This window comes from Neodiprion pinetum, chromosome 6 (genome assembly GCF_021155775.2).
Source record: "Neodiprion pinetum isolate iyNeoPine1 chromosome 6, iyNeoPine1.2, whole genome shotgun sequence".
Taxonomy (NCBI): domain Eukaryota; kingdom Metazoa; phylum Arthropoda; class Insecta; order Hymenoptera; family Diprionidae; genus Neodiprion; species Neodiprion pinetum.
In genome coordinates, this window is record NC_060237.1 from 18,926,573 (window position 1) to 18,954,372 (window position 27,800).

At 39.6% G+C, this 27,800-nt stretch overlaps 1 long non-coding RNA gene across 1 annotated transcript in view; it reads right to left on the reverse strand.

Annotated features, from left to right (window-relative positions):
* Window positions 1–24,571, reverse strand: part of LOC138191150 (uncharacterized) — a 61,170-nt gene extending 36,599 nt beyond the window's left edge. Inside the window, exon 1 of the long non-coding RNA XR_011177456.1 lies at window positions 24,490–24,571. This is a non-coding gene — a long non-coding RNA (uncharacterized lncRNA). The remainder of the gene's footprint in view (window positions 1–24,489) is intronic.
* Between the last annotated feature and the right edge of the window lie 3,229 nt (window positions 24,572–27,800).

The following is a 27,800-nucleotide window of genomic DNA, read 5'->3' on the forward strand; positions in this document are numbered from 1 at the left end:
CACGTGGCTCATTTGCACAAGTTCACGAGAGTTTCGGGTGTCGGTGGAAAATGGAAAAATTTACGGCCACTCGGAGGGTCCGACAATAAAGAGGAATAACGACGATTTTCTTGAGAAGGTCGGGAAAGGTCGGGGCCTTAAGCCTCTCGGATGGTCTGAAAAGGGACCCCAGGGCCCGGAGAGGTGGGCCTTAAGAAGGGGCACATCCGGGCAACCGCATCGTATCTTTTCGGGACAATGTTTTGGAGGGAGTGACAATTGACTTTTGAATTTTCACAATAGGGATTTCAGGGTTCGCATTGTGCAGGTGCGCACCATCCTCGGACAATAAGGGCATTCAAATCGAAACAGGTGAACACTATTGACCCCCGGTAATTTCGGGATATTCATAACCGTCCGCAACTCTCCCCGCGATCGTCTCTCACGTTTCAAACCGGGTAGGGGGAAAAAAAAAAAAAAAAAAACTAGAATTACCGATTGACAGAAGGGCCAGAATATCGAAGTTTCATCGACTCGAGAATCTTATTCGTGGTGTTTAAAAATGTGGAAATTTCAAGAGCAGAAAATTGAAAACATGGAAAGTCGAAACATGGAATAGCAAAATCGAAAATCTGTATACTATTCTGTATTATCAAGAGGAATTTCGACGATTCTACAGTTTGGTATTACATGTTCTGACCTTTCTAATATTTTACTTCTCTTCCATCTTTTGACCCTCAACATTGTTGATTTCTGTACATCAAGTTTCTGCTTCTTTAAATACTCGATATTGCGGTCCTTCGATTTTTGTTCTTTCTATATTTTTATCTCCACCCGTTTCAACATCTCTCATTGGTACTTGGAATGGCATTCGAAGTGAACAATGTGCCGATTGTTCCAGCGGCATTCAATTTCGGAAGAAAACATTGAAGGGTTGAACTTTCGACTTGTGATCCATTTACAAATAATCAACGTTCACACCTGCGCGCATAAAGGCAACTCTTGGACCGCAGAAGTGAAACAAATTCATTTGCATTTGGGTCAAAAGAAGCGTGTGGTACGTTTCCGGTCTGGTAGAGGAAATTCCGTTCCAATGAAATTTTCGATTGTCCTTACTATACAATCCTGAAAAACTATTTTCACTTTTTACCATAACCGAAAAAATTTAGTTATGGGTTTAAATTGAAAATCAATTTTGTTACTGTTACCTAAAAATCTACTTTGTAGTACTATTTTTTTTTTTTTTTTTTCGGTTACGGTCACACGTAAAACTATAAATGTTTATAACTATTGCGATCAAGTGATGTTAGGGCGTTGAATAATCAAAAATGTGCCGTATTGACAACTATGATTACACTAAACTGGAACTTGTACCACATTTTCTTGCAATATCGACAATATTTGAAAAGTTATTATAACGACATCACCCGTTTTACTAAAATCTTTTAATACCCAACATACAAAACGCAATTATTCTCACAATCGGTGTATCCTGTTTGTCGTGCGAAATAATTTGAGCACGTTGCACATCGCAGGCAGATATAATACGCGTGTTGCAGCGTTGGGTTAAAATTGGCCCAGACCTTCAACCCGCTGCTCAGGGTCACCCTAACCGAACTATTTCTGTGTTTGGCAAAACGATTTGAAAATAAACATCTCACGTTATGCTCGGATTGCACCGGGTGCGATTTCCCCTACGGTCAACGTTGGAGAGTGCGAGAGGACGGTTGAAAAATACCACGGAACGATGGTAACCAGTTGATGTTCCAAAGAGAAATTGGCATGTAGCCCGCGACTTTGTTGAATTATTATACTAACCGGTCAAGAGTCTCGCTGTCGGTCGATTCACAGAATTTTGCACCCGTCGTGTGTACGCGTGCGAAAGTAAAAGCTTGTGTTTTTACGCTATATTTCCAACAATAACTGCGTGTGAAATTTTTTTTATTCCAAGGGAAAAGCTTCCGCTCTCCGCGTTATCAGCGAGACTCAACCCCGGCAAACAAACAGATAATATGCGAACGACCCATTAGCAGATTAACTCCCCCTATCAGACGCTGCGTATACTTGGTAAGCAAATGTAACTGCCACCCACTGACGCGGCCCCTTAACTGATCATCTTACTTCCGACCAAACTAAACAGTCGACGGAAGAAAATGCCGTTAAAAAAAAGTCAAGCCGATAAGAGAACGGAGCCAAGGTGCAGCTCGGCCGATGTTTTTTTCACCCGCGTGCTTTTATTTTATCTTAGAAAATAGAACGTTTTCACAGAATTCCTAGCTAGATTAGAAAAAATGTTACAGATCAAGTGTATTGTTTAAAATTAACGAAAATCGAATTATCATTCTTCCAATAGGATATTATATTTACCAAATCACCAAGCGCGTCTAATTATACAACACGATGATAATGAGAATGTATTTAGTTCAAGTAAACATCGGTGTTAAGTGATATCGCATTCTCATGCTACAACGTCGAGTCTTCTTCGCGAGAATTCATAACGTATGAAGAGACGAAATGATTTCTTACCAAACGACTTGCAAGTTATATCTTGCGTGAACTAAGAGGTGCAAATTTTTTCACGCGTGGGTGGACCTCGTGGCCTGACGGAATAAAAAACGCGTGATTATTCACTCACGAGAAAAAGGCCAAGACGAATTTCATACGAACCAAGCCATGACTCGAGACTTCAACACTAATCTATCCTACCTGTCGTCATATTTTTCGTATAATTACGCCGCTCCGGTGACTCATCGGTAAGTTTTTCCGACCTTCCTTACAGCCGCTACCGGTTTCAAATTAACTTAGCTCGGAGGCTAAAATATGACGAAGCGACCATTAGAATGAAAACAGCAATCACCCGAAAATTTTCAGTCATTAGAGAACACGATTTGTGAAAAATCCAGTTCCGGGAATTTTTTATCGGCAGCTAATTTTGGAGCAATGAGAAATTGAGTAAATTCTGAACAATGGGAAATTTGCCGTGAAGCATGTCTCGCCAAATTTTCAGTTGATACTATTTCGGATCTGAAAACAGTGCGTCTGCTGCCACTGTGATCATTGCTCGCTTGGAGCTCAATTCTGGCTCGAAATCAACCCAGACTCGAGACTGTCGGATGAACTGAAACCCCAAAGACTGATGATCTGGTCATTTGCATTATGACACATGTACTTTCTCAAACATGCAACGACCTCTGGTCGAATGGAGTGTGAATACAGTAATCGTACACGGGTACAAAGGTATAATTTAAAGATATGAGCAAGCAGAAAACAATGTCCGAACGATATTCTTAATCACTCACAAAAATATTACGTTTCCTCGTAAAGCATTTCTAGCTCGATCTCAACTCGAGAAGCCGAGCCTAATGACATGGAACGTGAAATCTCACGCGAGTAAATGTAAGTGGTAGTACTCAAGGTCAGTGCAATGATTTTCATAGGAGTAACAATTTTAATGTTAACATTACATAATATCACGTAGCCAAAGCGAAGCTTAAGCATTGTTTTGGTGAAAGATGCTTTTCAAGCTCATGGTAATGAGTTGTTTGCCAAGGCGAGCTTTTCAATCGTAGCAACAGCTGTTCTTTTCCCGCAAACCCAGCCGACAGAAGTGAGTTGATAACTTTCAAAATGATTTTCATCCAAAGACACGAACGCTTGCAATTGCATCACGAAAGGAATTCAATTTATGCGTTTAAATTTATCTGGCAAAACGTTGAGAGAAGATTTTTCGCCACCAAATTAACGGCTTATTTTCAAACACGTTGAGGGAGTTTTTACGCTCAGCGTCCGACCTTTTTATTTATTAAACTACTCTTTTGGTAACAACTTTTTGAAGGAAAAGAATCATCTTCTAATCTACCATGAAAATATGAATCACAATTTTTACAAAAATTCAATATAAACCAAAAAATTTCGGAGAGATTGTTTCAAAATTTTTCTTTTCGTTTCTTTGTTTGCCCGCCATATTTGATTCGCCATTTTGCGTTTTCAAATGTCGATACCAGACTTTAAATCAGTGGCCCCAAAAGCCGATGTATACAAAATTTCAAGCAAATCGCATGTATAAATGAAAAGTATACGCACGAAAGGATTAAAGAGTGTCTCCTCGCCTCTCGAGCGTTTACTTCTCGTTAAACTTGTCGATTTCAAGGAAAGCTCCATTACAGGTACGGGAAGTTACAGAGCGTCAACCGCTGTCCTTCCACGCATGAAATAAAACGGGAGTCTTTCCTGGTTCGAAGACAAGGATCAAAAAATTTCGCCGGTGTCTAAAACGCAGGCTGCTTGATCCCAGCGACATACGTATATACGTATTATATTGTATATCATGGCCTTGCGGAGTGTCGAGGTGACGTTAGACGAGACGAACTCTTAACCGGGAATCTGCCTAGAGCGGCTAGAAGTAGAGCCCGAATGCGATAAGACCTTATCCATCGTCCGTAATATAAGGGTGGAGGCGAACCTCGAGACCTCGGTACGTGTCTCACGTACAACTCGCACACCGAGTCGTCTAAGCCGACCATCAAGCCGCGGGTTTCACACGGACTTCCTTATCGCGAGGTTGATGCGATACAAGCCGCCTCGGTTTGCCGGTGAAGTCAGACTACAGATCTGACATGGGATGCTGTTTTTTATTTTGATTTATTTTTTTATTTTTTTCCATAGACTTCGCCCGGATCCTCTGCTCGACTCTTGCTTATTACTCGTCTCCGTTGCAGCCGTCTTGCCACGTTGCAAGATGAAACCAATGCCGTAGATACCGGAGGATACAGAAGAACGGACATGAGAGAGAGAAATGCAAAATCGGCACTCCGGCTATCGAAGATCGATGCGCGAGGCGAAATACGATTGATACTTGTCTTACATTCGAGCAATTTTTAGGCTCCTTTTTGTCAAACTTCGTCAGACGCTCAGCTGATGTTGGAACGAAAATCCGATCAGAACAGGTTCAGATGTAATAAAAATTGATCAATGTTTAATACTAAATGACCGTTTTGTCCACAGTTTATATTATAGTAGCGTATTACAGTAATGTTAATTAAATAATTGGTATATAATTCACAAATCTCTCTTCGAAGGACTGGAAGAGTTATTTGATCCTGAAATCGCAAACGATTGTCGAAAAAAGCAAATCGTTAAAAGCGACCACAACACCGATTGCCAAAATTCGGTATCACATCGTTCAAACTTCTGGTTGAAATTGCTCGACAAATTTCTTGAAAATCGTCCGAAGATCGTTGTCGGATATATGAAAATATTTTAATACGACAAGTCGCGATTATATTTACACTGTGAATACATTGTTTTCACGGTCCTGCAGGCTCGCCTCTCTTTATGTAAAAATATAACCAGAAAATGTATGAAAATTTCATTCACCCCCGATCGTTTACCGAGAAATCGGATAAAAATCCCCGCGCGGTTGTCTAGACGATCGTAGACGCGAATCGTGCAAGCGATTCCTCGATAAATGCGAGTCTGGGTGCAGCCTGCACAATCATATTGTGTACGGTCTAGCGGTTGGACTCTGGGCCGTGGCCTGTAGTTTATGGCCAGAGACCAGGCACCGCTGTAACGTGGATACTCATGCCGAGTCCCACTGGCTTGGCTTGTAACTGCAGCGGCGGCGTCGGTGGTTTTACGCTGGTCATGCTTGGCTGAGGTCCTTCGGAAATGGGTGAACAGGACACGCGTTGAGCGTGGCTGTTCGCCGCTACGTGGGGAAAAAGACAAGATTATCGGGAAAAAGCCAACGACTGATTGAAGAAAAAGAGAAAAATCGATTCCAACGATTAAACTGCAAGCTAGTCACATTTTGTTGTCCTCTTCGCTCCGTAATTATAAGTATACGTACACATCGAAAATCAGGACTCGGTCATTTAATTTTAAGATCATCTTCGAAATTACGAATCGTATTTTAGATTTTGGATGGCCAATTTTATCATATTATCGAATATTGAGTTGCCTGGGCGTGTTTTGGACAATTTTTTTACCGCTGCAGTTGTTGAACCACGTCGTTAGGTGTCTTGAATTTAAGTATCCTCAAAACTTTACGGATCGTCAGAGGATTGAGGGGAAAAAATTTATGAAGTTGATAAAAACGTGGTAGTGGAAGCGTTAATTTGTGATAAAGTTCATTCGAAACCATTCTGCACGGTGCTACCAAAAGTTTCTAAAAATAAGTTAAAAATATTCTCAGGATCGGTGTTACATTACAACAATTTTCAGACGATTTCGGAAAAGTGAGTATGTTTAATAAGTTTAATCATAAGCACATGAAAATGAGACCTCGTCTGATACTCTGTCTGTAATGTGAAGATATTGCACAAGTTCGCCAAGTATCGTCAAAATCGCTTGAAAAACAACGGCATAGAAATTGGTGGACAAAAATAGTCGATCGGGAATTATGATCGTTGATCGCAGAGAAACGTTTTGTTGTGTGCCTGACAAAGAGACAAGACAAGTTAAAAATACGTAAAGGAATATCCGGAGAGTAGAAAAAAGTAACCGCCGGACGATGCGATGCTCCTCGGGTTCTTACGCCTTATCGCGGTTTTATCGCTCGACAAATATTATAATTCCTTATCTTTAGAGAGTGTACTTTCGTCAGTGTATCGTCGACACGGTTGCGGGGAGGGAGCTGCTCAAATAGAATAATACGCTGCTTAAGCTGGCTACCGATTCTTGTGAAACGAACTCGCAATCAGTCAAAGTGGAATTATCGTTCTGAGGGAAGCCGATTTTTTTTTTTTTCGAATTACTGGAAACGCAGACAGTGATAGGGAAGTTATCGTGCTGCTAGTTTTCGGAGAAATTAGTCGGTCATCCTATAACTATTTGAACTTTAGATCTTGATACGGATTTAAAATGTCAGGATCTTGCATCAATCTTTGGAGAAGAAGCATCGATCGTATCGACGGGAGAAATTTTTATACGAATTTTTTTCTTTTTCATCTGTTCTGATTTACATTTTTCATATCTTCAATCGAACTCAAAACTTTGGAATGAACCTGGATATTCATTTACTACAATTGCAAAATTTTTGAAATTGAAAGAAACCGATAAAACGAAAAGTAAATTTTCGAATTTCGTTTAAACGCAACTGCATTATTTGAATCAAATCACTCGTCTTTCTTTTAAGAATCTTACACTAAAGTCGATTAATCTGAAACAAATTATTGAATTTTTTCGTATTAAAAGTACAAATCCTTTCATTGAAAAGTTATTTTATTTTCCTAAAAAGTACCAACACGTATTAACGGAGTAAATTCCTTTGTAACTAAAATGAATCGATGATTACGAATGGATTGCAACGAGTTTCGGCAAGATTCTCGTACGGTTATTTTCGTTCGACCGACTTCTTTCGTTAACTTATGGAAAAAAGACACCGAGTTTTACAAAAGCGAATGACAACCTTACGCTACCATGTATAATACAACGAGGCATTTTTCTCACGGGTAAAAGTTAACTCATACCGGTTTTAGTAAATTAAAAGAAAGCAGCCATAGTGAAATAATATTTTGCGAGCTTATTCGACGCGATATTGATAATCAGCAGGTTTGAATGAATCCCTCCTCCCCCCACGCCTCGTATTCCCGGGCAGCACGTAATTAAAAAGTTAATTAATGGTTTAATACACTGACGGATCTTCAACGCCGCACGATCAACAGGTCCGACGACTTGGCAACGCAGCTTGGTTAAAATGTAAACAACTGAGTGTACAGTACGTGACAAAATGCGAAGACCTGAAACCGGTACATCAGGCCACAAAATTTTTCCGTCCACCTCGAATATCGTACCCTCGAAATCCTCGACGTACTCTTCAACAATTCATCGTTATAAACGCTGTAACTGAACGAAGAAATGTGCAGTTTTTTTTTTTTTTTTTTTTCCAACGAGCCCAATTTTTTGCAGTGAAAGGGCAAGTTTTATACTTCGGGGTGCATTTGACGCAGTATCGTATAAATTGGGGGAAAACTCGAGCCAACGTTATTATGCAATTAGAGAAATAATAAGTAGATCTGGAAGAGGAAGAAGATGATGATGAATAGAAGGAAAAGGAGGAGCGCCTCTTTTTTGCCTCGCTACTTTATCGTCTTCCTTGAATTTTCGAGTGCGAGCCTGAGCCGAGTCCCGGGTTTTTGGACAGCCCTGATTGAAGCCAGACCCGGGAGAAGGAAGGAGCAGGTCCTTAGGCCCCTTGAAAAATGAATCTCCGAGGAGGTTGGAGAAGGGCTTCGGTTGAGCGCCTCACTCAACGCTGCACGGAGTCCCTAACCTGCGTCAAATATTCAAAAAGCCAAATTTCAGCTCTAAACAAACTGTCCGAGACGCTGCGCGATGCATTTTCACCCTGGATTTCGTCCCCGCGTGTCCGTTTAATCGGTAACGGAGAAAATATGGAGAGCAAAAAAACAAAAGGAAAAAAACAAAAAAACAATGGAGTTGAAACCCTCGAAACTTGATCCTTCCACTTGCCTGTCCAGGTAGAATGCCGATGACACCAGCTCGAAAATCGTGTCTGCGTGCCGTGAAAAAGAAGAAAAAAAAAAAAAAGATACCCATCATTTGTTTTTTTGAAAACAAGGTTAAGGTCAAGATTTTCGACCTTCGTTTATCCTCAAATATCTTCGGTCGAATTACTTTGGAGTTTCTTTTTTTACGCTTCTGTGATTAACGCCAACGCCAATTCGATGTACCCATAATTTTTCACCATTCTCATTTTATTTTCTCTTTGATTTTCACGAAACTGTTCAAACTCCTGAATGCGCTCACTTTTTTTCTAGAGCTTTCGTGTATGACTTTTTTTTCTTTAATTATGTTGATTTCGAAACTTCACACTTTTCAACTATTCATTGAAACCGAATTATTTCTTCCAACATTTGTACAATCTGTGCCAAAAATTCTTTTTCATCAGTTAACGTAGAAGTACCTACAGTGATCGCAGTTTTCTTTTTTGAACATACAATGGATGTTTATCAAGTCGATGTACGTATAATAGTTGCGCAAATTTTTATTCGTAACACTGCTATTACTAAAATTCTTGCGAAAATACCATAATATAATACTTATATTGACGATTCGGTCTTACGTATTTAAAAAGTCGCGGGGTCCATTAATACTCAGTTTACTCAATAAACTCATTATTATTCCAAGGTAAGATTATTTCAAGGGGAATTTATCGTCGGTAAAGTATTTCGGAATCGGCTGAATAAATATGGAAAAAAATAAATGACACTTTCAGTACAGCTCAAAATAGGATATGGAAATATTTGATTCACAACTTTTTACGCTAAAGAATTTGTTATTAAAAGAACTTGTCGAAAAATGGGGTCCCATTTACGAGAAAAAAAATCTATTCGTCCCTGCCTGAAACATTATTTGATTTGATACTTCCGAAGGCCCCATTTTATGAAATCTGAAAAGATTCAGATAATTCTAGTGAACTGTAAGAAAATTTTCGAGTTTTTGTCGAGGACGAAGTTTTCATTGCAGCAAAATATATGTGATTTTAAAAATCAATGTTAATGCTGCAAATTAACGATTGTGTTTTACCGAAAAAATCGAGACATCTAGGGATTTATAGACATCGCATATTTATCATTTATACATATTTATAATTATTTGACAAAATCACTCAACTTTTACTGCGAGAAAAACCCCATGTTCAACGAGAGCTCAGAATTTTATTTCATATACATTCTACTAGACTTCGCTACATTTTTTCCGGTATTAGAATATTAGCGTTTCTGAAATAGCAAATTAAATGGTAGCGCATGACTAAAATCAAAAGTGCATAAGCATCCTTTCTTTCATTTCTTCTTCGACGTTTTTCCCAACAAAATTTCGACAGCAATAATGTGTATGCGCAATTTTCAACGATTTTAGCACGTGACCGATAGTATGTTGCGTAACAAGGAGGCAAACTCGGTCTTTTCAGGCCGAGCGTAAATTTGCGATATGAGTCGTAGGTGAGCCGAAGACGAATGTCGCAAATAAGCGAGGCGCAATACCGTCGCCTATTTGTTGCACGCGATTCTTTATACAACAAGAGTATGTTACGAGTCTTTCACTAAGCACGAAATTGAGGTTAGGATCGCGTCATGTCAGATTTGTTCGCGAGAGCGCATGCGCGCAGTGCAGAAAGGAGGACTTTCAACTCCTTTGACTTAAAAGTCGTACTTTCAATACTCGGCGCATGCGCATTCGCAGACTCACTTTACCGTCATAGAAACGGATAATTTGCGTACGATAAACACGCGTGAAAAATACTTTACTTATACTTCCCGACCAATCCCTTCTCACGAAAAATTCTCTATAAAATCCAAAATTCCTTTACCTCCCGATCCGCATCAATACCCAACCGAATGCCCCGTCTGTAAGAACGCATATAAACAACGATAGGTGGATTTTCATCCGTTGAAATTACCCTCGTCAAACACGGATAGAGAAATTCTGGTCTGCAGTCGGAGCAAAGTCGACGCGTAACGTAGGTGTAACCAGCCAGAGGAACGAGTAGCCGCAGCCGCCCGTCGACTTTCTATCTTAACAATTTATTTTCTAGCTCGATGCATCGAGTTCCTAGACCGACAATTACTGACCTGGCCCAACCGGGCGGCGGGCTGGTTGGGTCGTAGGATCGGATCGGATCGGATCGGATCGGATCGGATTGGGTTGGGTTCCTTTGGGTTGGGCTTCGTTTAGTGCAGCCCGAGCCTGGCGAGGTGGTTTAATTTTTTCGTTTATCCGTCGGGCTGTCGTCCCTAGATAAATTCAAGACCCTGGCAAAGTGGCGTCACTGGGGATCTCTTCACGCACCCGCACACTCTGATCCGAAATTAGGAGAAACGGACAAAAAATAACGGAGGAAACTCTCACGAACTATTGGCCTCGAATATACCCGCGCACGTTTATCGGTTGACGGGAAAAGTTTTAGGAAGAGAACCCATCGTTGGGAATAAAACCAGGCGTTTCTTATCACCACTTTTGACTTTCTTTACGAGAATGGGTTTCCGACGATTAACCAGAGGGAAAACGGGTTTCTCGTTATTTTTTCTTCTTCTATTTTTACAATTATTTTTACAATTCATACAAGGACTGGCAACGAAGAGCGTAAATCAAAAATGGCGGAAATGGTTCAGGCCATCGAACGAAAGATAAAACGCATAACTTATCACCTGGTTCAACCCCTTCGTTCAGAATAATAAATTACACGCAATCTTGCACATCTCTGATCTCCAATGCAGTTGATCACGTATTTTTATTTCATTATTTTCGAACTGACACCAGCCTGCGATTTTCTAAATTATTATTAAAATTCAACCAGGAATCTTAATACTTTTAAAATCGTAAGTGAAAAGTGTTTCAAATTCGTTTGAAGTAAAGTAAATTCCTGTACAGTCTTTCAAGTCAAATCACATATTCAAAGCTTTCAACAGTCGAGTTGAATTCAGTCAAAGTTATCCCGATCTGTGAAAAGTCGTCCCGTATTCCGGACTCGATGAAGTAATGAAACTTCCTACATTGCGTTATACAGACGCCAATAAACTATCTAAAACTCCCGCAAAGAAAGGTTGGTAGAGAAAAACGAAGATGGTCTTAAAGTATATTTGCGAAGAATAGAAAAAAGAATCCAAGTAACAACAACGTTCAACGACCACAGTCGAACAGTCGTCCGCGACTTCTCAACCTTTCGATACATCCGACTGCGGTAGTCCTGTTCCATCGTAAAAATTGTGAAAATAGACACCGGCGAATTAAAAATGGCAAGGCTACCATCTGCGTAATCTTTGATGCCGAGGAGAAGAATTGATACAACCGTTCCTCGGAGAGTCCGCAGCGTCTAGACTGCTGATAAGTGGGAGGGAGATGGACCGATATGCGATAGCGCAGCGTGACGGCGGACGGAAAGCCGAGGAGGAGGCATCTCGGAGATTTTTTATCCAGCCAAGGCCAGGCCTTCAATATGGCCGCGATGGTCCACTGCAGCCGAGACTCAAGAGTTGAGATATGGTTCAGCCGGTGCATTCACGTCTGTCTCTCTTTGCGCGTGCGTGCGCCTCTCGGAACCGAGAGCCATGGTCTTCTTCCCTCCGGTACCGTGCGTGCAAGCCTTTGCGTGTATTCCGTTGTTTCGCGTGTCCGTGAGTCCTTGGAATTCTGCCGAGCTTTGCTGCTCGCGTCTCAAGCTTCGAAAGCGACTTCATAGACCCAAGACTGACCGGATTCCGTTCCGCACTGACGTGCCTTTGATTGGAAACTTTTTGCCGAATTCAAGACAGCCGTGCACCTACGTCCGGATCTTGTTTGCAGTACTCGGGTGTATTCTCTGGGCGGGGGTAAAAGTATGGAAACATCAAAAAATGGAAAGGCCACGATGTAGAAGTTTCAGAGAGGCGGGAATTTAATGTGCGGAAATTAAAAATGGAAAAGGTCGATGTACGGATAGGTGAAGAAATAGAATGCCAAAATGTTCGTCTCGATAATACGGAATCGTATACAGATTCTATACTTCGTCGTTGTTCCGCGTTTTTGTCTTCCCACAATGTGGCTTTTCGTATCTCGATTTTTTGTACCTCCAATTTCTTACACTCGAACTTTATCAAACTTGATAATTCTACTAATCAGATTTTCGCATCTTTGAAAAACTGATGGAACGTTCACCGAAGCTCGCAAAATTTTCATTCGCAAGGCGAAACGACGTCAACCATTTCTCCAAAACAATTTTAGTAATACAATTAGGTAATATAATATTATACGGCCCCTCGGCTACTTTTTATACCGTAATTAACACGCGTTATTCTGCAACAAGAGACACCGAGTTGCAGGCTGCCTACCCAATAGTGTGAATAAAAGGATTTTTAGCTTGGTTGCACACGTAATAAAACAATAAAATGGAATTTATTTATTCGTTTTTAACTAGCGTAACTAATTTAGTACCTAGGTATGGACACGGGATGCAGCTTGGGTCGTTGGGTATTAAATTCACTTGACATATTCATATAGAATGCCACTTTATTACACGGCGCGTTTGACTCTCCGCCGTATTCCGCATATAATGTAGGCACATACTGCAGGCTCTTCATTACGGTGACGTAAATGTAGAATGCAAATTACTTCGACTCTACACTTCTCGCCGTACCTAATTAATCGACGCTGATTATCAGCAGCTTGGCGTGAAATCGACCAATTAATCCTTCCCGTACTTTGCGACTTTTACCAACCTTCGTTCGCCGAGCTTTCAACTTTGCTGGTGCGACGATTCACCGAAATCACGTATAACCCGTGTAAATTTTGTCGTAATGTATAAAGAGACCCTGTCAATCACTGCACAATATAGTCTGTGGAAAAAATACGTCTTCAGTTTTAATGCAATCGCCGATGAGAAGGTTTATGAATATAAATTTTAACGTATCGCTTCAAAAGTATTATTATTTATATTATATCCACAAGCGAATATTGAAATAGAGGACGCAATATCTGTATAAAAGAACGTAACGAACCGCGCTGCACAATCATATTTTTTTTTTTTTTTGGTCTATTTTGATTATAAAATACATGTAACTTTGTCACAATCGGAAGTTGATAACTTTCCTCCGGATATGCGTGCGGTTTGCGTAGGATGCCGTTACTCTATACTCGCATCCGTTTTTTCTCATAACTCAGGAAGAAAGGAAGAAAAAAACGACTTCTGATATCATTTGAAATGAAAGTATTTTCATCGAATATAAATCTATTAAATAACAATTATTAACGTTGATTAAAATTTCGTTTCGAACAAGTTTAAAGTCTTATTTTTATTTCTATTCTCTTACACAAAAATTTCACACCGCGTACCCAACTAATTCTAAATTAATGTTCCAAAATCGTGGCTAATAATAAACGAATTGTTTGTGAAAAAAAAAAAAAAAAAGGAAGAAACATCACGATCGAGTATCCGATCTGTTGCTGTTGCGATGCGAGTATAATAATAATAATAATAATAACAACAAAAACAAACAAAATAACTGCAGGCTAAGCAAGTGGAAGGAAAAGTAAGAAAGCAATCACGAGTCGTCACCGAATCTGCGGGTCGATCGGTTTGCTCTTATACATGCGTTATATATATATATATATATAGTTGAACGCAAAAAGTGTATATAAATAAATATTACACAGGTACGTATGCATATGCATACACGGCCTCCTGCAGAAAGTTATGAACCGGTGTTCATCTACCTCTTTTATACGATATTCGACTCTCTCGCAGACTCGGGATCCCGTTTTTCCTCTTCGTTTCTCTCTCGCGGTGAGTATTTCGGCTCGGCTTGTCTCCGTCTGGAGTTCAAAAGTACTTTCTCCTGATCCACGTCTCCAGCTTTTCACTTCCGAGCCGAAAGTCGGGAGCGATAAGTTTCTAATTTAGGTTTAATTTCGTTGAGGATTCTGACGCCCCCGAATGAAATCGGAATCTTACTGCTAAAGTTCACCGGCGCACGGTGGTCGAAGATAACGAAGAAAAGAAGGAATAAGAAACTGACCAAGCCCAATTTTCGAAGGTTTCAATTGTTTTAGGATAGCTCTGGAAACTAGCCATTTTTATCATAATTGAGTATTCGAAATTTCGTTTCTATTTTGAGAAATATCGATCGGAACTTGGTGCCGATTTGAGATGGAAAAGTTTAAACACCTCCGGAAATCCATTCAAAATACAACTTGGACATTTTTCGTGGGATGAAAGTTGGATTGTATAAAAATTACGCAAGTGTGCGCAAGTCTTTCCAGTTGCGTTTCGCATTTCGAAGGTTCGGAGTAACACGAGCTTGGCGTTTAGCGCGTTGCTAAACCGCGTTAACTACGAATTTTGCATATCTGTTGGATAAAGAAAAATAAGACACCGACGGTCCAAGGATATCGTCGTTGGTCGATTGAGGGACTCGAAAATATAAAATTGAAGAATATTTACAACGAACAATAGCTAAAATGTGATTCGGTTCCGACATGATATTCCTCGTAGTAAAATGGACACATCCAATACTCGATTATCATACGGATACCTCAAAATTCGTAGCGACTAATTCCTACAGCAATCATAAGATAATTTAAGCATTGAAAAATTGATTTCCATCCGACTGTTTTGGATTTCCTCGATTGGAAAAACTTCCGGCTCCTTTTGCGGGATAAATTCTACGGCAATAAGTCGCATCCTTTCCATTAAATTTTCCTGATGTTTGGGCAAACTTATCAATTTCGTTTCGCCGTTGAATTCGTATGGTTATTTCCCGCTGTTATAAAAATGCTGTTAATTTTTTTTCCCCGCATGCGGTCACGTTAATTAACGTCGTGCCTGCAGATTTCCTCGAAATCAAATCTTCCTCTCTAAGCATTCTCTACCGGAAAAATTGTCAAACATGATTTTCCTGCACGCATGAATATATTTATAGCAATTTTCTTATTTCTCAATTTATTTAGTTTCATTTTACTTGTTTGGTCACCTCTCCTTGATCGTATCCCGGCTTCCAGTTTCGCGCCCAAATTTTACTACGCTTTTGATCGATGTCATAGGAACGGAATTGTTCGTGCCTCGCGTATACGAGGCGCTAATTAACTTCAGACGGATGTACAACGTACATTGGTGTAATATATAGATATTTATACGATCCTCGTGCCGAGTTGTTTCATATTGCTTGCAAAGAAGTAGAATAATATTTCGAAACACCCTCAAGGTCTGCAGGTTTGTTTGTGCCAATTAAAAATTTTCTCCCCCCTCCACCCACCGTCCCGGATTCTCCCTCCAACGGACATCGAACGTTGTATAAAGTTGAACTTGACTTTTGATGAGTTTTCATCATGTAATAACGAACTAATGAAAATACGTGAATAAAAATCTCTGGTATAATGCATAACGTAAGCAATTCCGTAAAGCCGAGAAATAAACTGCGCGCAACGAGATCAACGATCAGACGAGAATGAGACCAAAAATTCAGCGCAGTATGTGGATTAAATAGGATATAACATGCCTCTGCCATGGATCGTCATCGATGAAATAATTAAGGAGAATGATGTGAAAATATTATGATTTCATTGTACAGGGATAATAATAAATTACCTTCTCAGAGCTGACATAATATGTATGCGGAAAGTAAATTTACGATATTAAAAAGCGAAGGACACGAGAACAAATTGTTTCAGGAAAAAATTTCCTCTCAGCTATGTAAGAACCTCACTGCCATCGTACCCACGATATGTAATTGAGCGCTAACTAGAAATACACGTATGGATACACATGTGTGTACACGCGATGTACGTACGTCGTTGCAGGACACGTGTTAGATGTGGCAAATATTTGAACGAACACTACGCGACATTATTATAAAATACTCGGTATTCGAGCAATATGTTTGATATTGTTACAGAAGTCCCGCACGAAACTCTGGGAATATGTATTTTAACGTTGTTTGAGAAGATGAGACATGATTCTTGGACAAATTACGACGCGTGCAAAAGTCAAATATGACTGAAATCGGAGGATTAGAGGGTCAATTAGACTACCTGGATGCTTGGAAAATAACCACGTGTTGCAAAATGCGTGCGATAATTATTTAGCAAAACTACCAATCCGTAAATCTTGGCTTTCTACATTTTTCTATGCTTTCACGTTTATTTTATTACATTCAAAATTTCGACCTTCCGTAATATTTCTCGACATTTCGAATTGCCAGGTTTGAAAGTTCAACGAATCAGATTATTTCGTCGTTCAAACTTCGATATTTACACTCCGCAAACTTGACTACCATCCAGCACTCTTTGTTCACATACTGCACTACGCACATTCTGTAGAAATTGCAACTTCAAGCCGCAACTCTGTAATATATTACACTACTCGTGTTGATATTCGTACGGTAAAAAAATAATTGTTGGAGTTACGAAAAACAAGGTACGCGTAACCATTTTGCGCTATTGTCGACCCTTTTTTGGTAATTGCGACGCAAAACCAGTTTCCTCGGCTTACTGTTCTTTTTCAGTTAAACACGGCCTTGACGTCAATTTATCGTTGCAGAAGCATTAAATTTTCGCAACAGTTGCAAGAAAATATAGCAACAACGATCGCGATGAGAAAGAATAGTAGCGGATAGCAGAGTTTCCGGTAACAGCTAGAAAACTAATTTTCATTTTCTACCTATAGAACTACATTTTCTCGATTGCGTTAAAAAATGAAAATAGTTAAGGACCGAGCGGCAACCATTTCTCTCAGTGATAAGACTCTCTGTATACACGAAATAATCTCTAGCCAAGGGATTAAAACTGCTTGGTAAATAAATGTATTAAAAAAAAAAAAAGAAAAAAACGTTGACTTCCCGTCCTCCGTTCGACGATTATTCGACTCTTCGACCCCCACCGAAAATATCGCCTTACGCAATAAGATCGAGGCTCCGTGGAACCGATCATGAATGGCGGTTTCCCGCGTTGCAGGTAGGTTGCGCAATGGGCCCGGTTCTCGATATCTGCATTCTAGGCGGATCTCGCGTCCATTGAAAGCTCGGAGCTTTCAACAGAGTCTCTATAGCCGAGGGCCGTTAGACACCGGTCTACGGATCGCGAAACAGGTGCCTCCTGCAGGTATCAGAGGGGGAGGTAAAAATAATCCGAAAATCTTCCCACATCCTTCGGTGATATTTCGCCGTCCGTCGAGTAGGAAGAGCCGGCAGGTACAGGCACCGAGATGCACGGCAAGCATGCCGAATAGGTTAGGGCATCGCGGCGACGCGTCGTCGTTCTACAAAAATGACGGGGCCCAAGGAAGGCGGCGGCGTTCATAAATTCATGTGTATGCCCATGAATGCGCCGACCCGGGTGCAACACAGACGCGCGGAACCTTCTTGCGTACAAATAATGCGTGTAGCGCGTACAGGTGTCTCATAGAAAAGCCCGGGGATTCGAACGGGCCCCGGTTTTGGGCCCCTTCTTCTTTCGCCGCCCCCTCTCGCACCGCGTGAAGGGAATAGACGTTGAATATATCTCTCCACTCCTCTTTTTTCCCCGCCACCCGGGGCCGGGGGGCCCTTTTTTTTTTTTATTCTCGCTCCCCCCTCGGGTCCAGGGATGAAAGCCGCAGGTGCTGCCACCTACGAACCTTGGGGGACCGTAACCCAACGGCGTAGAAACCCGACGAACGGGACTTTGCCCTTTTTTCACGGGAATTGACGCATTTTTTCTCATAAGGTTCCTTAGAGTTTATCAGACTGCAACTGGAAACATGAAGTATTACTGTGAAAAATTCACTCCCAAGGAAATAGATTTAATTTAATTGGAAAAAACTGATGCTTCTCAACAAAACATAAATTCGTCTAAATAACAAATATATATGTATATATATATATAAACATATATAGCACGTGAACTTTATAGTACGTTCGTATCCATCTATAACGTACAACTAAAATTTCGTCGCCTCTAACAATTAATTTTTCTGGGTGTGTCGATCAACACCTTGATAAAATTTACTACACTTCTATTTATTTGACTCAATGGCCCACTTTTGAATTAAGTTTTCATTCGGTCGAAAAAATTCTGAACACTAAGTACAGATGTGGAATTAAAAATTATTCAGCTGGTTTGAAAGAATTTTAGTTCACGTAATTGAGTGAACTCATTACGTGCTGCCAGTAAAATATTTGATCGATTTTACCTAATAATATACGTTAAACTTACAAAATGTTAACTATGCTGCAGTAAATAACGATTACCTTAAATAAGTTTCTTTCCTTGGCACTAAATTTATGGTCTTTTATTTCTGTAAAATATTTCACTGGTTACCACGCGCAATTAATTCTTCTTTTTTTATTGCAGTGGATTAAATAAAACTTTTTTAATCCAACTACGTAAATGCTTTGTCATTTCGTGTGAGCTACGAGCAAAGATTTCATAAGAAGAAATTTCACACTGCAAAATACATTTGACACCGATCAACAAATACAGTTAAGCTATATTTCAGATTTTGAATCAAACTTGACTATTTTTCCCTCGGTATTAAAGTGGATAGAAAATTGCTCAACTTTCACCGATTTTACAGGTTTGTTTTGTCAACCAATTTGTGGTATCCTCGAGAGTTCTTAGAATTTTCTTCAAAGAATCAAAGCGGAAATCAATGACTTGAACTTCGTAAATCTTATTTCCGATTAAGAACTATGAGAAATAATAAAACGCCAAGGTAAGTCAACGAAACGATATCTCTAAGTGGATACAACGATATTCCTACATCAAAAAGATTCAAAATCTGAACCACTTTCGTTCGAACGGTAATTTATCGAGTAATTCGCGTGATTAGGAAGTAATTCGTCGAGTCCTCGGGTCGATTTTTCCTCGGACTTTTGTCTCTTCTTTCCCACTTTGAATATTCAAATTTAAGTAACCTCTCGGCGATAAGTTTTGATATCAGAATCGCTTAACGACGTGTTTTGGTCTTGTATGACGTAACGACGATCGCCGGTTACGCCACTGGGAAAATCCTAAACGTCTCACGTGGGATGATGCGCGAGTTGGGACAAAGAAAGAGAGAGAGTGAGTGAGAGAGAGGGACGCACGCGTAGTAAATGAGGACTGAAATATATTGTCGAAAGCGGTCGGAAGAGCCGTGGTAAAAATCGGGGCGATTCGATGACGGAGTAACTCGTTACGATCCAGTCATGGCGTAGACGATTCCGGCGACCCCTCGATAGATTTATCTACGAATGCGACGGGCCCTCGGAGTTTTTTTCAAACCACTCGAAACATCTCCGAGGGATCGGGCCGCTTTCCCACGACCATATAACGCCCCGGCACCCCATTTCGACCGTTGAACAACCTGCGCAAGGCGTCTCCGACGTGGGCGTACGGATGAATGTTTTCACATGTGGGTTGCAAAAAAGAGAGAAAAGACGAGAAGGAGAAGAGGATGGAAGAGAAATTGGGGGGAAGGAGGGAAGATGAAGGAAGGCTCTCGAAGACCCTCCGGAATCCCTGCAGGTCAGCGGGTTCGCAGGGGGAGGCGAAATTCAAGGGTCGAAGGTTGCCTCCTGACTTATGGGACACTCGGGGTGAAATTTACTTTTTCTAATTAGAAATGGGTTTCGTCCGCTGCCTTTCTTCTTCTTTTTCTTCTTCCTCTTCTCAGCTACGGGCTGCTTGAAACAACCCAACGGCTTCTATTCACCGGATATCGTCATCCACCCGTGGCTTCAAGTGCCTGCGGTGCTCACGCAGCCCTGATACTTGACAGCTCGACCTTTTTTTGGCGACCTTGCACCACCCTCGTTGGCGTCCTCGATTAGGCTGTCGCAAAACTTGAGGAGAAACTTTGCAGATGCTCGTATCGTATTTCACTCGCCGTTGGAGAGCCGGAATATTATGTTTGAAAAAAAATCACTCCTTCTTTTTTACGTCAACGATTTATATGGTGCGCGTTCGTAACAGATTATTGCTATTAATTCATCTCCGGATTTTAATGTCCCGCTTTTCGCGCTATACGTAGCTCCAATTTTTATGTTACCAGTTTTTAATTAATTTATGGCCGTTCAACAAACAGCGATCTAAATTTGCGCGAAGTTATGTACGAAGTCGTAAAATTTTTATTCCCAATCGATGAAACGAAAAGTGAATTAGTAGGTATAAATTAATTCTTGTAGTAAATGAAATCGGTTGCTTACTTTGGTTACAAGATTCGTTTGTTTTTGTTTTTAAACTTGCAAAAAATTCACAGTCTTACAAGACGTGCGAAGAAGTAAAAAGTGGTGTATTTTTGCAAGTGGCGCTAATTAGCCACCGAAGGTTTTACGAGATTAAATTTCGCAAGTTACTAATGTAACGATGATTTCTTAAGGAAAATTGCGACTTTGCAATTTCGAGGGCGTTTGAAATGACCAAATCGTGATCCGGCAGAAAATTAATCACGTTTTTTAAACACACCCGCTTCAATGTCATTCCAAACTTGCAAAATCTTGATTTTTCCCAATTACCAGTTACGTTAACGTCGCTAACTTCAATCGGCGTTGCTCAAGTCGCACGTAATTATAAATGGGTGTTCGATCGAAGTAATTTAATGATCAATACGTACATCGGTGTTTATTTTAAGGACGCTTCTATACCGAGAGGCGCAGGTGCGGTCTCAGAACGGATTTCTGAATGAGGCTCCAGAAACCGAGACTTGTAGATGTGTATTATATGTATATACGCAACATATAGATTACCAGATACATGTCGAGAGACTAATTAATATCCTCCGGACGCGAAGTCACCTGGACGTCCCGTAATTATTTACAGACGAAGGTATATGAAATTACGAAAGCGTACAGATTTCCACCTAAGTAGGTATAGACAGGCGGGTATGCGCATTGTATACGTATACATACACGTATACATGCACCCAATATCGTTGTTACGAAACATCCATGCGGTAATAATATTCGAACCGTTAATCACAGAACCTACTTTAACGTAGAATTTTAAAGTCAGCGTTCTTGAATCAGGGTCGTTTGTGCGAGTTAAATGAAGAATTATCGATAAAACTTTGTGGTCTCACAGAGCTCGTGCATGTATTGCGCATATTGTTTTACTTTTTTTGCTTTCCAAGAATTTCTCCCACATCCTCCATCGTTTCTTGATAAAACTAAAATTGGTGTCTTTTTCTGAATTGTTAAATTCTTACTGACAATTTTGTTTAAAATCCCAACGTAACGTTGCGTAGGTACAGTAATAACGTTCCGAAGTTGGCTGGGGTCTGAGTAACACAGTGTAAGTGATCAGGGTTAAGAATATTCAAAATTACGAGTTCTGTGGAGAAATAGTTTTACATCGTTTAAAATGCGAGATTAATTATCTTTGGCGGACAAGATCGTCGAAGTGGTCCTGAAAACATTGAAATCAGATGAATCTTACGTACAATTTTATACTGAAAAAAATCTTCGTAAATAAAGAAGACCGGAAATGATTTTTTTCCGAATAACACGATCCGTACGATCAACGGTGCACGTATACATACATAAGACGCGAATATGTATTCGATGTAATCGCGATACGTGGCGCATATAACTGTATTATATAAGCGACGATTTCGGATACGTCGAAGCTTTTCAAACAAGGGGTCAAAAAACTGTTAAAGAAATTCCCGCTATACTTTCGCTGTTTGAAAAGTCAAATCGTTTGGTATTGGGTGTAAAAGAAATCAGCAAGTTTATACTGAAATCAATAGCCGCATGAAATATAGGTTATCACCCCGTTACATATTTATAAAGGAATACGCGAAAGCTATCATGTATGCACATACATGTTTTTTTTTCTTCTTCTTCTTCTTCTTTCTTTCGCCACGAAATTCTTTCAGATTATATTCTCGTGCATATCTTGTATATCCGTGGCTGTATTATCATCCGATTCCACACGCATGTCCACCAGAAATAGTAACGATGTTGTCGACAGGATTCTTTGATTCCAATTAAAATTTAAGGAACATCACTTCTCGCATGATATACGAATCCTTGAAAGATTTTTAATAGTTTTTGAACACTGTTGGATAATTTGCCAATTTTCTTTCAACGATACGCATTATTCGTCAATGAAATTTTACCGTTATATATACATGTATATTAGGGTGAGCCAAAAAAACCAACCTATCGAATCTATGGTCTTAAAAGGACCTATTTACTGAGAAAAAAATTCTCACGTTCGGAATAATTTTCAGCTCAATTTTAAAAGGTGTCGCTGACCATTTGAAATTTTCCATTTAAGTAACACGCGGCAAATTCTTTTTTCATTACAAATGCTGTAACTTTTGAACCGTTTGAGATAAAAAAAAATTTCAAGGGATATTCTTGTAGAGCATTAAATTCTGTAAAAAAAACCCGCCGAGTTTGTTTCCTGGACTCGAAAATTCGCATACTTTACGGGTCGTGAACGTCGAAGAAAAGCAGAAATACGCAGTTTTAGGGCTCTGCGATTGAAAATATGCATACTAAATGAAAAAACTCGAACTAAAATGAAACAAGGTGTGTGAAAGATGTTGTTTAGAAGCTAGATTCGTCAAGGGAGTAAAGTTTTAACTCATTTATTTACTTCTTATTGCACTTTTAAACATTAATATTCTTTTTAATTGTCGATAAAACTTTGTTTGTTACAATCAGGATATTGCCGGCGATGTAATAGCACTATTTGCAAAATAAATTGTTTTCGTTCTTCATTTTTCGTTACAGTTCGATTATAATTTTTTATTAACGCTATACTGCATGTTTCCGCTATTCGCCGACTTTCACGGCTCGCAAGTATGCAAATTTTTAAGTTACATATTTTGTAATATATATATATATATATCACATAAATTGTTCAACGTTATTACAATAATTGGACGAATTTGTATGCACCCGAAAATTATTTTCACTCATCTCTGAACGAACAGACAGTGCGTATGCGTGTCTGTGTTTATTACATGCATCCGTAAATGTTAAGCATCACGCTACAGTGTTAGTTATTATATACCGTGCAAATACGGTGGTGTCATATAACAATCCTATTATGTTTGATTAGATGGACGACCATGTGGGTTTGATTATCATCGCGTTGTGTAACGTTTCACTTCGACTCGCATTATACGTATACCCGGGAGTCCGTCTGTTCCTCATAGAATCGAATGAAAAGAAAACGAGTAACGAGTAAAACTCCCGTTGTTTCTCTGCTCCGTTACATTTTCCGGCTTCTCTTTACCGAGGAAAAAAAATCAAGCTAGAAGAGACGCGGTTGAAAAGTGATTAAGAATTCACTTGCGTGAAATACCAAAACAGAATCGATAATAATGTACATGCGATTTACTGGGCCCAAAGTTCTTATCATCGGGGTGACACTCAATGCTTCAAATATAGAACCCTTTCATTCGACAACCTATTGCAAAACATTAGCTGTGTGATACGGTATATCCAAAGGTTAGTAGAACTTTTGAGTTTTCCCCTAAGTTTGTTGGCAAAACAATTTTTTCGAAGCTCACTTTCGAGATAGAAAAGCAATCAAATTGCCATTGTTTGTTATTATTGTAATCACTGCTACCACTCTTGATTTTTTCTTGTTTCTGTGGTAACAGAATGTCATAAGTTTTCAAATAAGAAAGTGGAGGGAGAAACTTGCGTCACCCCGTTGAGTTGAGAACCATCTTATTATCACCATAGACAGCGCTATTAGGGGTTTTTCGCTAATTTTCCTGCTACGCCTATTAGATATAATACACACGATAGAACAGCACATTTATCACGAAATTCGAAATCTCTCAGGATTCTATATCAGTCCATCAAACAACGCTGACATTGCGGATGATAAGACCGGACTAAACTACAATCGGGGATCTTTAATTTTTTGGAAAAGGCACATGACGCGTGATCGCAATTTTCGGTTCCAGGAACGACCGGTTTAATTTCAACCTCCGAGCATAAGTCAGTCGCTAAGCACGCAAGTGAGTAACTAAGTAAGTAAGTAAGTGGGCAAGCAAGTAAGTCGAGGTACGACGACTACCGCCAGACTCACCGTCAGACTGACGAATGAGTCAGCCGAGCCTTCCAGCTTTTCCTCCGCTCGTCGTTGTGCTATTTTCTCACCGAGATACTTCACCTCGAAGATACGCGGAATAGAGAGTAATTAGAGGCAACGTTAATTGCCGGGCCGCGTTGTTCGGCGCCGAATTTACGCCGTCAACTTCCTCGATTCACTCGTCCGTTTCTCTCTGCACTTCGCTGCACTCGCACGTGCATTTCTGGCGGAGCTGCAAGCACCCCTGATGCACCCTGGATAACACGTAAGCAGGCACGTTCGTTTGTTACAGCAACTAGTAAAATTGAGTGAAACAGGTATCGTTAAAAAAACTGTTCGAATATTGTTGGAGTTACGAAAAACGAGGCAAGCCTAACCATTTTGCGCTATCGTCGATCCTTTTTTGGTTATTGCAACGCAAAATCAGTTTCTGAGGTTTACTCTACATTTTTAGTTAAGTAAGGCTTCAACGTCAATTTATCGTTTCACAAGCATTATATTTTCGCAACCGTTACAAGATAACATAACAACAGCGATCCTAATGATAAAGAATAGCCACGGATACTAGAGTTTCCGGTAACGGCTAGAAAACTAGTTTTCATTTTCTACCTGGAACTATATTTTTTACCTAGAACTGGATTTCCCATCGATCCTCGGCTCGGTCGCGACAATCAACCGTATCCTTGGCTTATAATACAGAATACACTTTGAACTCGGCCATTGTTAAGCCTCTCCGCGGTATCGTACCTACGTATATCCTTGGTTCGGTGACTCGGCGCATAATGCAGCCGGATAAATCGGGACACGGTACAACGAGTGGAGGAAATTACATATCTGGATACACGGTTGGGTGATGAACACTCGTACATGGATGCGGGCTTCCGAGGAAAAGGGTCGGATTTTACTCACCTTCCGTATTCCAAGATTTTCAAGGAAATCGCATTTTCCCAGCTGCGGGTTGTTCTGTCGTCAACCGTTGGTGAAACGGCTGTTTGTCAAAGATTAATCTGTATGTTTTTTTTTTTTAATTTATGGAGGTGAAAATTCGGGACAGGAATTTCGTTTTTCAGACTCACTTCTCTTTCTTTGATTTAACGGATGATATTTATTTGCAAATGGAAAAGCGTCCGCAATATAATTATATTGGATTTACTTGACTAATTTTTAACGTATTCTGAATTTCACGAGTTTGTTTATATCAGTTGACGCCGGTGTTCAAGAGTTTTAATATCGTAAATAAACCGTGGCGAGGCTTTTGGCACGCAAAGCAGGCTTTGTGACACGACGAGTCTGTGAGTTTGTCCATAATACGTAGATAGACGACAGAAGTTACATAAATTATTCACTACTCGACAGGTTCGCAAATAACAAAATGTATACTAGTTTCAACTTTATATCAAGCTTGAAACTTCGAAAAATGGCGCATATTTATTTAACTGCACTCATTTTACCCAAGGAGACGTTTTTACGAAACGAAATCTCTTCAAACTTTGGTAAATGATCATGGTTGTGGGATAGCTAAGAAGCAACGACCTGAAAATTAATTATTATGTACAAAAATTATTTGATTCGGTTGCAGTAGCCTGAAATCGAGTGAAAACTAACTGCGAGTACTTGAATATTTTCGTCAATTTTCCGAACTTTTCTTAGTCTAAACACAACGAAAATTGCAGAGATTTCGTTACATAGGAAACTTAAAAATACAAAAATCGTAGGCTGTTCAAGTTTTCTATAAACAACCGACTGAATGTATCATCACTCGAACAATTAGAGAAGAATTGTACAAATTTTAAAACTTGAAATGAAGCTTGAACTACGCTCAGAAACAAAATTTGGTCGTAATGACCATAATTTGGTCTTGAAAACCAAATTTCAGGGTTAATGTACATCCGACCAAACATCGTTTTCCCGCAACCAAAAAGTTCAGTTAATTTTACGGTACGCAGAAAACAAAACGGTTTAGTGTTCGAGACTAAAAAGTTTGGCACCGCAATCCCGTTGCTTTGAAATAATTTTGTAATGATTGAAAAATGATTGTTTGATTGCTGCAACTGGAAAAATTATCACTTGTTTGTAATTTATGCTACTTGAACCAAGTGCCACATCAAACAAGGACAAAGAAATATGCCATTGTGAATTGACTGGCTGATAATTTGAACAAAAAATTTTGTTGATTCACGATGTAACAACATATTGCCTGATAGCGGTAATCAATTATTAACTGTTATGATTTCCTAAATTTGACTAATATTTACCCATAAAATAGATTTGGTAAAAGGGATTTCTATATTTTTACGATACCATGAAAAGGTGTTATTTCATTAAATTGACCAAATTAAAATCAAGATTTCGTATTCTTGAGAATATTTTATTAAATTAAATTTTTTTTTGCGATTTTGAAACAATTATTTCATCAATTTTGGTATTTACAATATAAAATTGTGTTCTCGCGATAAAACGTTGTATTATATGTTTTTAAAAACGCAAAAATATTTCTCTTTGGCAGTATCTTTCAGCCGTACAATAATCGTTGATGATTTGCCATTTTTTCCGCATCAATGTTAGCTATTCAAAAACAATTTAAAAATCAAAAGAGTAAAAGGGTGATGAATTCTCTTGAGAATAAACAGCGACGCGTCATTTGTTTAAAAGATACGTTAAAAAATCCGCTTCACTCAGCGCTCGGAGGAAATTTTCTTTTCAAGTTTCGTTAGCTCGACTAAACGCGACAGCGCATATTAACACTGACGCTAGGTGTTAAACGGTGGCATCGACCGATACTAACTGGTTATATTTAGGTTGCATGTATTCAGGGGGACTTTCGGGTGACTGATAACCGAAGATTGTGAAATAATGATTCGAATCTGTTTTTTTTTTTTTTAGCCGCAACGAGCTCACGAGCGCTGACGGTATTCAACGGAAATATTAAACCAAATTTAAAACGGCTTATAAATTTGAAATTGCAATAAATGCGGAAAGTACGACACGTGGCTTTGTACAATGGGTTCATTTATATTTATGGAGTTTGGAATAATATATATGGCGAATTTCAACATTCTTATCGAGTCGCAAGCTATCTACGTCAAACATTTTCATTCGGTTTGTACTTTCCTGGGGCCGATTTTTAAGACGCAACTTCAATCGCTCTACTTGAAATCGAATAATTCATTTCACGCCCACCCGAAAGGCTCGTGGGTATAACTGTGTCAGGATCTTTCAAATGACCCGCAACAACGAGTCAATATTTCAAAGAATCCGACAGGTTGAAGTTTATCCAAGGAATAAGTATATGTTTTTTATTACCATGT